At 39.8% G+C, this 12,932-nt stretch overlaps 1 non-coding gene across 1 annotated transcript; it reads right to left on the bottom strand.

The window, feature by feature from the left end:
- Positions 1-9,682: 9,682 nt before the first annotated feature.
- On the bottom strand, positions 9,683-9,790 carry LOC112700552 (small nucleolar RNA R71). Its single transcript, XR_003153458.1, has one exon. It is a non-coding gene; the product is annotated as a small nucleolar RNA R71 (small nucleolar RNA).
- Positions 9,791-12,932: the final 3,142 nt, after the last annotated feature.

The following is a 12,932-nucleotide window of genomic DNA, read 5'->3' on the forward strand; positions in this document are numbered from 1 at the left end:
GCTGACCATGATTTCACTTTAGTGAATCACGCTGCTCCATCGGCGTGTACGCATATAGTGCACGTGCGCGCCCCTCAACGCGAAGCAACTATGACAAATTTTATATCATTTTGAAGCCCCGGATGTTAACTTTCCAACGCAACTAGAACCACCTCATTTGGACCTTTGTAGCTCAAGTTATGGTCGAATGAGTGCTAGGAGGATAGGCTTGACAATTTTACGGTTCCTTTATTTCTTCATGAGTTCTCCCACTTTGCATGCTTTTCTCCTCACTTCTTCCATCCAATACTTGCTTTATAAAGCTAAAATCACTCAACAAACATATCAAGGCATCGAATGGAATTAAAGTGAGTTAAATTTAGCTATTTTAAAGCCTAAAAAGCATGTTTTCACACTTAAGCACAAATCTAGGGAGAATTACAAAACCATGCTATTTCATTGAATAAATGTGAGAAAAGGTGATAAAATCCCCCAAAATAAGCACAAGATAAACCACAGAATCGGAGTTTGTCAAATTTCCCCACACTTAAACCAAGCATATCCTCATGCTAAGAATAAAGAAGGACAAGAAAAGGGTATGAACATTTACTCAATGCAAAGAAACTATATGCACCTATCTATATGAATACAACTAAATGCAATATGACTCTATCTACTTGGTTAAAAGTAAATCAATCTCCAAGAGCATGTATGAACAACTAGGGCTAAGATCATATGATGATTCATGAATCCTACCAATTCAAACATTAAAATGAAGTTCAAGTAGACTTGCAAGAAGAAAGCTCATGAAAGCCGAGAACAAGGAATTGAGCATCAAACCCTCACCGGAAGTGTATCCGCTCAAGTCGCTCAAGTGTATAGGGTCGATCCACTCAATTCTCTCCTAATCATGTTTTCCAAGATTTATTTTTCTTCTAAAAATCAACAATTATTCAATGCATGCATACATTCATCATGAGGACTTATTCATAGGTTGTAATGGGGCTAGGGTAAAGATAGGATTATATATGGTAAAGTGAGCTTGAAATTTGAATCTTTGATTAACCTAAGCTCTCACCTAACACATATAACAACCTATATAATTCTAGTACACAACCTAGCTACCCATGATTCCCACTTTTTTTTTCACATACTCATGCATTCTCTTTAATTCACATTCCATATGCATTGATTTTTATTGAACTTTACTTTGGGGCATTTTTGTCCCCTTTTTATTGCTTTTTTCTTTTTTCTTTTTCTCTATATATATATATATTTTTTTTTCTTTATCATTTTTTTCACATTTTTTTAAAAAATATATACAAACATATCAATGCATATGGTTTTACATATTTAAATAAGCATGTACCCAATCCCATAATTTTCAACAAAAATGCAAAATACACTTCTACCTCAACCAATGTCCCAAGTTTCCCATACCCAATTGATACACACCCTCACTAGCCTAAGCTAATCAAAGATCCAAATTAAGGAACATTTATTGTTTTTCACTTAGGAGTAGTGATGTGCTAAAATTAAGAACAAAAGGGATTAAATAGACTCAAATTTGGCTAACAATGGTTGATGAAAGATAGGCTATTTGGGTAAGTGAGCTAAATAAAATGATGGTCTCAATTATATAAATGCATGTATACATGGAATAATGGACATAAAGAATCAAACAAATCAAAGATTACAATCATAGAAAGAGAACAATGCACACAAGAATGAAAATAAGTGGTTATAAAATGTAACCACGCAATTAGGCTCAAAACTCATATGCTTGTGTTCTTAGCTCAAAAACCATGTTCCAAAATACATTTTTCAAGCAAGTTTATCACAAAAAAAATTTCAAATTGGTAGGGTACCCTAAAAACAGTTTTTTGGAAAAGAAATCATCACCTTAACCAAGTAGTCCTAACATAAAAAGAAAAGATAGAATATATACAAATTATAACTAACATGCAACCTATCATGCAATGCAACAACTAAATAACAAAAAAAATTGGTGTTGAAAAAGGAAGTTGATACCCATGGAGGTCGGTCGGACGACCTCCCCACACTTAGAAATTTGCACCGTTGATGAGCGGATAATTTATACGCTTTTTGGCATTGTTTTTAGTATGTTTTAGTTAGTTTTTAGTATATTTTTATTAGTTTTTAGTTAAAATTCACTTTTCTGGACTTTACTATGAGTTTGTGTATTTTTCTGTGATTTCAGGTATTTACTGGCTGAAATTGAGGGACTTGAGCAAAAATCTGATTCAGAGACTAAAAAGGACTGCAGATGCTGTTGGATTCTGACCTCCCTGCACTCGAAGTGAATTTTCTGAAGCTACAGAAACCCAATTGGCGCGCTCTCAACGGCTTTGGAAAGTAGACATCCTGGGCTTTCCAGCAATATATAATAGTCCATACTTTACCCGAGATTTGATGGCTCAAACTGGCGCTCCAAATCAGCTCAAAACTGCCCGGCGTTAAACGCCGGAACTGGCACAAGAATGGGAGTTAAACGCCCAAACTGGCACAAAAGCTGGCGTTTAACTCCAAGAGAAGTCTCTACACGAAAATGCTTTAATGCTCAGCCCAAGCACACACCAAGTGGGCCCATAAGTGGATTTTTATGTAATTTACTCATCTTTGTAAACCCTAGGCTACTAGTTCTCTACAAATAGGACATTTTACTGTTGTATTTTCATCTTTTGATCACTTTAGATCTTAGATCAGATCTTGGTTCTTCTGGTTCCCTCTCTGGGGCTGAAGCCAATGATCACTTTTGTTCTTGTGTATTTTCAACGGTGGAGTTTCTACACACCATAGATTAAGGTGTGGAGCTCTGCTGTACCTCGAGTATTAATGCAATTACTATTGTTCTTCTATTCAATTCAGCTTATTCTTTGTCTAAGATATTCATTTGCACCCAAGAACATGATGAATGTGATGATTATGTGACACTCATCATCATTCTCACTTATGAACGAGTGCCTAACAACCACTTCTGTTCTACAAGCAAACAAGGCTTGAATGTTTATCTCTTGGATCCCTTAATCGAAATCTTCGTGGTATAAGCTAGAATTGATGGCGGCATTCAAGAGAATCCGGAAGGTCTAAACCTTGTCTGTGGTATTCTGAGTAGGATTCAATGATTGAATGACTGTGACGAGCTTCAAACTCGCGATTGTGGGGCGTTAGTGATAGACGCAAAAGAATCACTGGATTCTATTCTGACATGATCGAGAACCGACAGCTGAATAGCCATGCCGTGACAGGGTGCGTTGAACATTTTCACTGAGAGGATGGGAGGTAGCCACTGACAACAGTGAAACCCTACATACAGCTTGCCATGGAAAGGAGTAAGAAGGATTGGATGAAGACAGTAGGAAAGCAGAGAGACGGAAGGGACAAAGCATCTCCATACGCTTATCTGAAATTCTCACCAATGAATTACATAAGTATCTCTATCTTTATCTTTTATGTTTTATTCATACATCATCCATAACCATTTGAGTTTGCCTGACTAAGATTTACAAGGTGACCATAGCTTGCTTCATACCAACAATCTCTGTGGGATCGACCCTTACTCGCGTAAGGTTTATTACTTGGACGACCTAGTACACTTGCTGGTTAGTTGTGCGAAGTTGTGATAAAGAGTTGAGATTACAATTGTGCGTACCATGTTGATGGCGCCATTGATGATCACAATTTCGTGCACTAACCGTCCTCGGTGCATGCAAAGAAGAGCAATGTGGATAGGTTGCTACAATTGATGAGCTCCTTCGAAAGGTTGTGCGGATTCACTTGTTTGTTGCTCTATTTAAAAGCTTTTCCATTCCTTTCCTTCTTGGTGGCAAACCTAAAAGGAAAGAAAAGAAATAAAATTAAGCCTACAACAAAGATAGCAAAGCAAGTAGAACATAGGCAGGGGCTAATGCCAACTAAGAGTAGGGTTCTCACTACATGTTAGCTACGCATGTAAGTAAGAAAACAATATAGGCCAAGGAAATATCAATTAATACTTGATGCAAGAACAAGTTAAAGCATAAGTGACTAACATGAAGAGCATGTCGAGCATCAAGTTCAAACAAGAAAGAGTGGGTCATGAAAGACATGTAAGCTCATATCAATGCACAAAGGATACAAGGATCATCAAGGTTAAGCATGGCTTTAAAGTTTCATCACCCAACAATATCAAACAAGTCAAGAAGCACCAAAATAATGCAAGAAATTCTCAACAATGGAGTAGGAAAATACAATACCATTATTGAAAGAAGAGACTTAGAAAAAAAAACTGAAAACAGGCTATAGAAACAAAATTGCAATGTAAAGAATAGAAGTATACGAATGCGATAAACAAAAGAAAATGGAAGAGGGAAAAAACTCTTTTTTTTATCGGCGGGGACGCGTACCGCGCACCACGAGTTGAGCTGGGCCAGAGGCACAAAAGTCGCCCAGAGTTGGCACAACTCTCGGGTCTTTGGCCTGGGTGATGCAAAAATGCATCGACACGCGCGCGCACAGCATTCGTACGTGCAGGTTGGTTTGTGCCTTAGGCCCAATGTTCGCACAGTGCAGGCCTAACTCTCGGGTTTTTGGCTGGAGGTGGAATTTTTGCATCCATGCGTACGCATACATGTCGCGTCCGCATGGATGATCGAAAATTCTTGAGGCGCGCATACGCGCCAGGTGCGCGCACGCGCAGGTTGGTTCTCTATTTTTTAAAAATATTCCAAGTTCTTGCACCAAACCAAGCCTTCCGAACCTCCAAATAGCTACCAAAACACCCTAAAACCTTATTTAATATATTATACTACCAAATATACTCAACAAACTAAACAAAACATGAAATCAAACCTATTATACCGATATTTACAAAAGAGAAAATGAAAAGAGTTTACCATGGTGGGGTGTCTCCCACCTAGCACTTTTGTTTATTGTCCTTAAGTTGGACTTATGGGAAGCTCTTATCATGGTGGCTTATGCTTGAACTCATCTTGAAACTTCCACCAATGCTTGAACTTCAAGTAAGCTCCAAAATTCAAGATCAATGGCACCAAGCTTTGATGAAGTTCCACACAAGCTAAGGGCTTCCGAAATTGGTCTTCATGTATTCCCGGATCCTAAATCTTGTTTCTACACCCATCTTCAAGTTGATCATCTGATGCCAGGGCATTTTGACTAGTTTCACTGACCTTTTATTTACTGTTTTTAGGTAATTTCATGCACTTTCTTAGGAAATAAGTTAGTTTTGGGCAGATATTCACTCAGACCTTGATTCAAGCATACATTGTGCATTTTACATTATTTCATGAAGATTTTGCATGATTTTAATGACAAAATTGTACATTGCATTACCCATGACTTGGACTAGAACTTTGATGCACTCTATTGCTTGATTTCAGGACCAAAAGGAAGCAAGGAATGGGAGGTAACTTGCAAAGTTAAGGAGAAAAGTAATTGCCAAAAAACACTCTCAAAAGCCATCAATGCCCACGTTAAAGAGTCACGTTAACTAAGTTAACGTGAACTCTAACGTGGAGAAGAGAAGTTGAGCCAACGTTAGTGACACTTAACATTGTCACTAACGTTGGCAATTGCTCACAAATGGCCACGTTGGAAGCCACGTTAACCTAGTTAACGTGACCTCTAACGTTAAAGGGGGAAGAGAAGCCAACGTTAGTGACACTCAACATTGTCACTAACGTTGGCCTAAGGTGCAAAGAGCCACGTTAACTCCCACGTTAACCTGGTTAACGTGGGAGCTAACTGATGAGCGAATAATTTGTATGCTTTTTGGCATTGTTTTTAGTATGTTTTTGGTATGATCTAGTTAGTTTTTAGTATATTTTTATTAGTTTTTAGTTAAAATTCACTTTTCTGGACTTTACTATGAGTTTGTGTGTTTTTCTGTGATTTCAGGTATTTTCTGGCTGAAATTGAGGGACCTGAGCAAAAATCTGATTCAGAGACTGAAAAGGACTGCAGATGCTGTTGGATTTTGACCTCCCTGCATTCGAAGTGGATTTTCTGGAGCTACAGAAGCCAAATTGGCGCGCTCTCAACGGCGTTGGAAAGTAGACATCCTGGGCTTTTCAGCAATATATGATAGTCCATACTTTGCCCAAGATTTGATGGCCCAAACCGGCGTTCAAAGTCACCCTTAGAAATCCCAGCGTTAAACGCTGGAACTGGCACCCAAATGGGAGTTAAACGCCCAAACTGGCACTAAAGCTGGCGTTTAACTCCAAGAAGAGTCTCTGCACGAAAAATGCTTCATTGCTCAGCCCAAGCACACACCAAGTGGGCCCGGAAGAGGATTTTTATGTCATTTACTCATTTCTGTACACCTTAGGCTACTAGTTTTTCTATAAGTAGGACCTTTGACTATTGTATTGAAAATCTTTTGATCACTTTAGATCTCTAGATCATCTTTGGACATTTTAGTTCTTAGATCATTGGGAGGCTGGCCATTCGGCCATGCCTAGACCTCATGCTTATGTATTTTCAACGGTGGAGTTTCTACACACCATAGATTAAGGTGTGGAGCTCTGCTGTACCTCGAGTATTAATGCAATTACTATTGTTCTTCCATTCAATTCTGCTTGTTCTTGTTCTAAGATATCACTTGTTCTTCAACTTGATGAATGTGATGATCCGTGACACTCATCATCATTCTCACCCATGAACAAGGTGACTGACAACCACTCTTGTTCTACAAGCGATCAAGGCTCTAGTGAATATCTCTTGGATTCCTGATTGCACGATGCATGGTTGATCGCCTGACAACCGAGTGCTCGTCTGACAAACGAGCCAACCATTCCGTGAGATCAGAGTCTTCGTGGTATAGGCGAGAACTGATGGCAGCATTCAAGAGAATCCGGAAGGTCTAACCTTGTCTGTGGTATTCTGAGTAGGATTCAATGATTGAATGACTGTGATGTGCTTCAAACTCCTGAGGGCGGGGCGTTAGTGACAGAAGCAAAAGAATCACTGGATTCTATTCCGGCCTGATTGAGAACCGACAGATGAATTCCGCTATGCTGTGACAGAGCATATGCAATCGCTTTCACTGAGAGGATGGGAGGTAGCCACTGACAACGGTGAAACCCTTGCTTAAGCTTGCCATGGAAGGGAGTAAGAAGGATTGGATGAAGACAGTAGGAAAGCAGAGAGACGGAAGGGAAGGCATCTTCATGCGCTTATCTGAAGTTCCTACCAATGAATTACATAAGTATCTCTATCTTTATCTTTTATGTTATTTTCGTTCATCACCATTACCAATTGAGTTTGCCTGACTAAGATTTACAAGATGACCATAGCTTGCTTCAATACTAACAATCTCCGTGGGATCGACCCTTACTCGCGTAAGGTTTATTACTTGGACGACCCAGTGCACTTGCTGGTTAGTTGTGCGAAGTTGTGTAATGCCATGGTATTGAGCTACCAAGTTTTTGGGGTTCATGACCGGGGATTATGAAAGTTGTGAAAAAGTATTGTTCACAATTTCGCGCACCAAGTTTTTGGCGCCGTTGCCGGGGATTGTTCAAGTTTGGACAACTGACGGTTCATCTTGTTGCTTAGATTAGGTATTTATTTTTTTCGAAATTCTTGAAGATGAATTCTAGAGTTTCATGATGATTTGTTGAAATCTGGCTGGCTGAGAAGCCATGTCTAATCTCATTGGACCGAGGTTTCAACTTATCACCACAAGAGCTTGTTGATTTTTATCAAATCTTGCTTTTGGAGTAGTGATCTGCTAAGGCTTGGCTGGCCTCTGGCCATGTCTAGTGTTTTGGACCGAAGCTTTCTTTGAAAGCTTGGCTGGCTGTGAAGCCATGTCTAATTCCTGGACCGGAGTCTTAGACTAGCATTGCACTGATTCCTAGAATTCTCATTAAGAATTTTGATACCTTTTTCCACTTAATTTTCGAAAAACACAAAAAATTTCAGAAAAATCATAAAATCCAAAAATATTTCTTGTTTGAGTCTAGTGTCCCATCATAAGTTTGGTGTCAATTGCATGCATTCATTCATGTGTCTTAAGGATTTTCAAGTAATTCTTGATAATTTTCGTGCTCTGATCTTTGAATTCAATTGACTTGAGTGTTTTGTGTGTCTCATATGCATTTTCATTTTGTTAGTGTCAGTAGTATACAAACTGCTAAGTTTGGTGTCTTGCATGCATTGTTATTTGATTCTTGTTGCATTTTGGTTTGTCCTTATTATTAAAAATCCAAAAATATTTTTAATTTGTGTCTTTTCAAGTCAATAATACAGAGAATTGAAGATTCAGAACATACAGCAGAGGAATTGCACAGAAAAAGCTGGGCGTTCAAAACGCCCAGTGAAGAAGGACAGACTGGCGTTTAAACGCCAGCCAGGGTACCTGGTTGGGCGTTTAACGCCCAAAAGGGTAGCATTTTGGGCGTTAAACGCCAGAATGTGCACCATTCTGGGCGTTTAACGCCAGGATGGCTAGAAGGGAAGATTTTGTTTTCAAATCAATTTTTTTCTAAGTTTTCAAAATCTTTTCAAAATCAAATCTCTTTCAAATCAATTTTTCAATCAAATCTTTTTCAAAACCAATTTCTTTCCATTTTTAAAGATACTTGCTACCAATTAATGATTTGATTCAAAATTTCAAGTATGTTGCCTTTTCTGTTGAGAAAGGTTTAATGTTAGAATCATATCTTTTCTTGTTGGTCAAGTTTTTAATTTTCAAAATCAAATCTTTTTTTAAAAATGTTTTTCAAATCATATCTTCTCAATCACATCTTTTTTTTAAAAAAAAAAACTAATCAAATCTTCTTAACCACATCTTTTTCAAAATAGTTTTCAATCAAATCTTTTTGATTTCTAATTTCAAAATCTTTTTCAAAAAACACTTCACTTCTTTCCCACTTTCATTTTCGAAAATTAAGTAATGTTTTTCAAAAATGTTTTCAAAATTTTTCACTTAATTTTCGAAAATTACTTCCCTCCTTCTCACATCCTTCTATTTATGGAGTAACACTATCCCTTAATGCAAAATTCGAACTCCATCTTCTTTGATAAGTTCGAATTTTCTACTTCTGTCTTCTACTCTTCTTCTCCTCTGACACCTAAAGGAATCTCTATACCGTGACATAGAGGATTCCACATTTCTTGTTCTCTTCTCTTTCTTATGAGCAGGAGCAAAGACAAAAACATTCTTGTTGAGGCTGACCCTGAGCCTGAAAGGACCTTGAAGAGAAAGCTAAGAGAAGCCAAAGCACAACTCTCTTTAGAGCACCTGAACGAATTCTTCAAAGAAGAAGAACAAATGGCAGCCGAAAACAACAATAATGCCACCAATGCAAGGAAGGTGCTGGGTGACTTTACTGCACCTACTCCCGACTTCTATGGGAGAAGCATCTCTATCCCTGCCATTAGAGCAAACAACTTTGAGCTTAAGCCTCAATTAGTTTCTCTAATGCAACAGAATTGCAAGTTCCATGGACTTCCATTGGAAGATCCTCATCAGTTTTTAGCTGAATTCTTGCAAATCTGTGACACTGTTAAGACTAATGGGGTTGACCCTGAGGTCTATAGACTAATGCTATTCCCTTTTGCTGTAAGAGACAGAGCTAGAACATGGTTGGATTCTCAACCTAAAGAAAGCCTGGACTCTTGGGAAAAGCTAGTCAATGCCTTCTTGGCAAAGTTCTTTCCACCTCAAAAATTGAGTAAGCTTAGAGTGGAAGTCCAAACCTTCAGACAGAAGGAAGGAGAATCCCTCTATGAAGCTTGGGAAAGATACAAACAATTGATCAGAAAGTGTCCCACTGATATGCTTTCTGAATGGAGCATCATAGGTATTTTCTATGATGGTCTCTCTGAACTATCCAAGATGTCTTTGGATAGCTCTTCTGGAGGATCTCTTCATCTGAAGAAGACGCCTACTGAAGCTCAAGAACTGATTGAAATGGTTGCAAATAACCAATTCATGTACACTTCTGAAAGAAATCCTGTGAATAATGGGACTAGTCAGAAGAAAGGAGTTCTTGAGATTGACACTCTGAATGCCATATTGGCTCAGAACAAAATATTGACCCAACAAATCAATATGATTTCTCAAAGTCTGTCTGGAATGCAAAATGCACCAAGCAGTACTAAGGAAGCTTCATCTGAGGAAGAAGCTTATGATCCTGAGAACCCTTCAATAGAAGAGGTGAATTACATGGGAGAACCCTATGGAAACACCTACAATCCTTCATGGAGGAATCATCCAAATCTTTCATGGAAGGATCAACAGAGACCTCAACAAGGTTTCAATAACAATAATGGTGGAAGAAACAGGTTTAGCAATAGCAAACCTTTCCCATCATCTTCTCAGCAACAGACAGAGAGCTCTAAGCAGAATACCTCTGACTTAGCAACCATGGTCTCTGATCCGATCAAAACCACTCAAAGTTTCATGACTGAAACAAGGTCCTCCATCAGAAATTTGGAAGGACAAGTGGGTCAGCTGAGCAAGAAAATTACTGAACTCCCTCCTAGTACTCTCCCAAGCAATACAGAAGAAAATCCAAAAGGAGAGTGCAAGGCCATCAACATGGCCGAATTCTGGGAGGAAGAAGAGGCAGTGAACGCCACTGAGGAAGACCTCACTGGACGTCCACTGACCTCCAATGAGTTCCCCAATGAGGAACCATGGGAATCTGAGGCTCAAACTGAGACCATAGAGATTCCATTGGACTTACTTCTGCCATTCATGAGCTCTGATGAGTATTCTTCCTCTGAAGAGGATGAGTATGTCACTGAAGCGCAAGTTGCCAAATACCTTGGAGCAATCATGAAGCTGAATGACAAGTTATTTGGAAATGAGACTTGGGAGGATGAATCCCCTTTACTCACCAAAGAACTGAATGACTTGTCTAGGCAGAAACTGCCTCAAAAGAGGCAGGATCCTGGGAAGTTTTCTATACCTTGTACCATAGGCACCATGACCTTCAAGAAGGCCTTGTGTGACTTAGGATCAAGTGTAAACCTCATGCCCCTCTCTGTAATGGAGAAATTAGGGATCTTTGAGGTGCAAGCTGCAAAAATCTCACTAGAGATGGCAGACAACTCAAGAAAACAAGCCTATGGACTTGTAGAGGATATTCTGGTAAAGGTTGAAGACCATTACATCCCTACTGATTTCATAGTCCTAGAGACTGGGAAGTGCATGGATGAATCCATCATCCTTGGCAGACCCTTCCTAGCCACAGCAAAGGCTGTGATTGATGTTGATAGAGGAGTGTTGATCATTCAAGTGAATGAAGAATCCTTGGTGTTTAAGGCCCAAGGATATCCCTCTGTCACCATGGAGAGGAAGCATGAAGAGCTTCTCTCAAAACAAAGCCAAACAGAGCCCCCACAGTCAAACTCTAAGTTTGGTGTTGGGAGGCCACAACCAAACTCTAAGTTTGGTGTTGAACCCCCACATTCAAACTCTAAGTTTGGTGTTGGGAGGTTCCAACATGGCTCTGAGAATCTGTGAGGCTCCATGAGAGTCCTCTGTCAAGCTAATGACAATAAAGAAGCGCTTGTTGGGAGGCAACCCAATGTTTTATAATTAACTATTTTCTTTTGTTATTTTATGTCTTTTGTAGGTTGATGATCATAAGAAGTCACAAAATCCATGAAAAAAGCAAAAACAGAATGAAAAACAGGAAAAAAAACAGCACACCCTGGAGGACGCACCTACTGGCGTTAAAATGCTAGTGAGGTTAGCTGGTGGGCGTTTAACGCCCAGTCTGGCACCATTCTGGGCGTTTAACGCCAGAAAGGGGCACCAGACTAGCGTTAAACGCCAGAAAGGGGCAAGATGCTGGCGTTAAACGCCAGAAATGGGCACCAGCCCGGCGTTTAACGCCAAAAATGGCACAAAACGTGATTTTGCATGCCATTTGGTGCAGGGATGACTTTTCCTTGACACCTCAGGATCTGTGGACCCCACAGGATCCCCACCTACCCTACCACTCTCTCTCTTCTTCACCAATCACCTCAACACCTCTTCCCCAAAAACCCCTCACCTATCAAATCCCATCTTTCTCTTCACCACTCACATCCATCCTTCATAAAACCCTACCTACCCCACCATTCAAATTCAAACCACTTTCCCACCCAAACCCACCCTCAAATGGCCGAACCTCTCTCTCCCCCTCTCCTATATAAACCCTCCTTCACTCCTTCATTTTCACACACCTTAAACACCATCTCTCTCCCCTTTGGCCGAATACAAAGCCATTCCCTTTCTCCTCATTTCTTCTTCTTCTACTCTCTTCTTTCTTCTTTTGCTCGAGGACGAGCAAACATTTTAAGTTTGGTGTGGTAAAAGCATTGCTTTTTGTTTTTCCATAACCATTTATGGCATCCAAGGCCGGAGAAACCTCTAGAAAGAGGAAAGGGAAGGCAAAAGCTTCCACCTCCGAGTCATGGGAGATGCAGAGATTCATCTCAAGGGTGCATCAAGACCATTTCTATGAAGTTGTGGCCTTGAAGAAGGTGATCCCCGAGGTCCCTTTTTCACTCAAAAAGGGTGAATATCCGGAGATCCGACATGAGATCCGAAGAAGAGGTTGGGAAGTTCTTACCAACCCCATTCAACAAGTCGGAATCTTGATGGTTCAAGAGTTCTATGCCAATGCATGGATCACCAAGAACCATGACCAAAGTGTGAACCCGAATCCAAAGAATTATCTTACTATGGTTCGGGGGAAATACTTGGATTTTAGTCCGGAAAGTGTGAGGGTGGCGTTCAACTTGCCTATGATGCAAGGAGATGAGCATCCTTACACTAGAAGGGTCAACTTTGATCAAAGGTTGGACGTCCTCACAGTCATATGTGAAGAGGGCGCCCAATGGAAGAGAGATTCAAGAGGAAAGCCGGTTCAATTAAGAAGGCATGACCTCAAGCCCGTGGCTAGAGGATGGTTAGAGTTTATACAACG

Source organism: Arachis hypogaea, chromosome 6, assembly GCF_003086295.3.
Source record: "Arachis hypogaea cultivar Tifrunner chromosome 6, arahy.Tifrunner.gnm2.J5K5, whole genome shotgun sequence".
Lineage (NCBI taxonomy): Eukaryota > Viridiplantae > Streptophyta > Magnoliopsida > Fabales > Fabaceae > Arachis > Arachis hypogaea.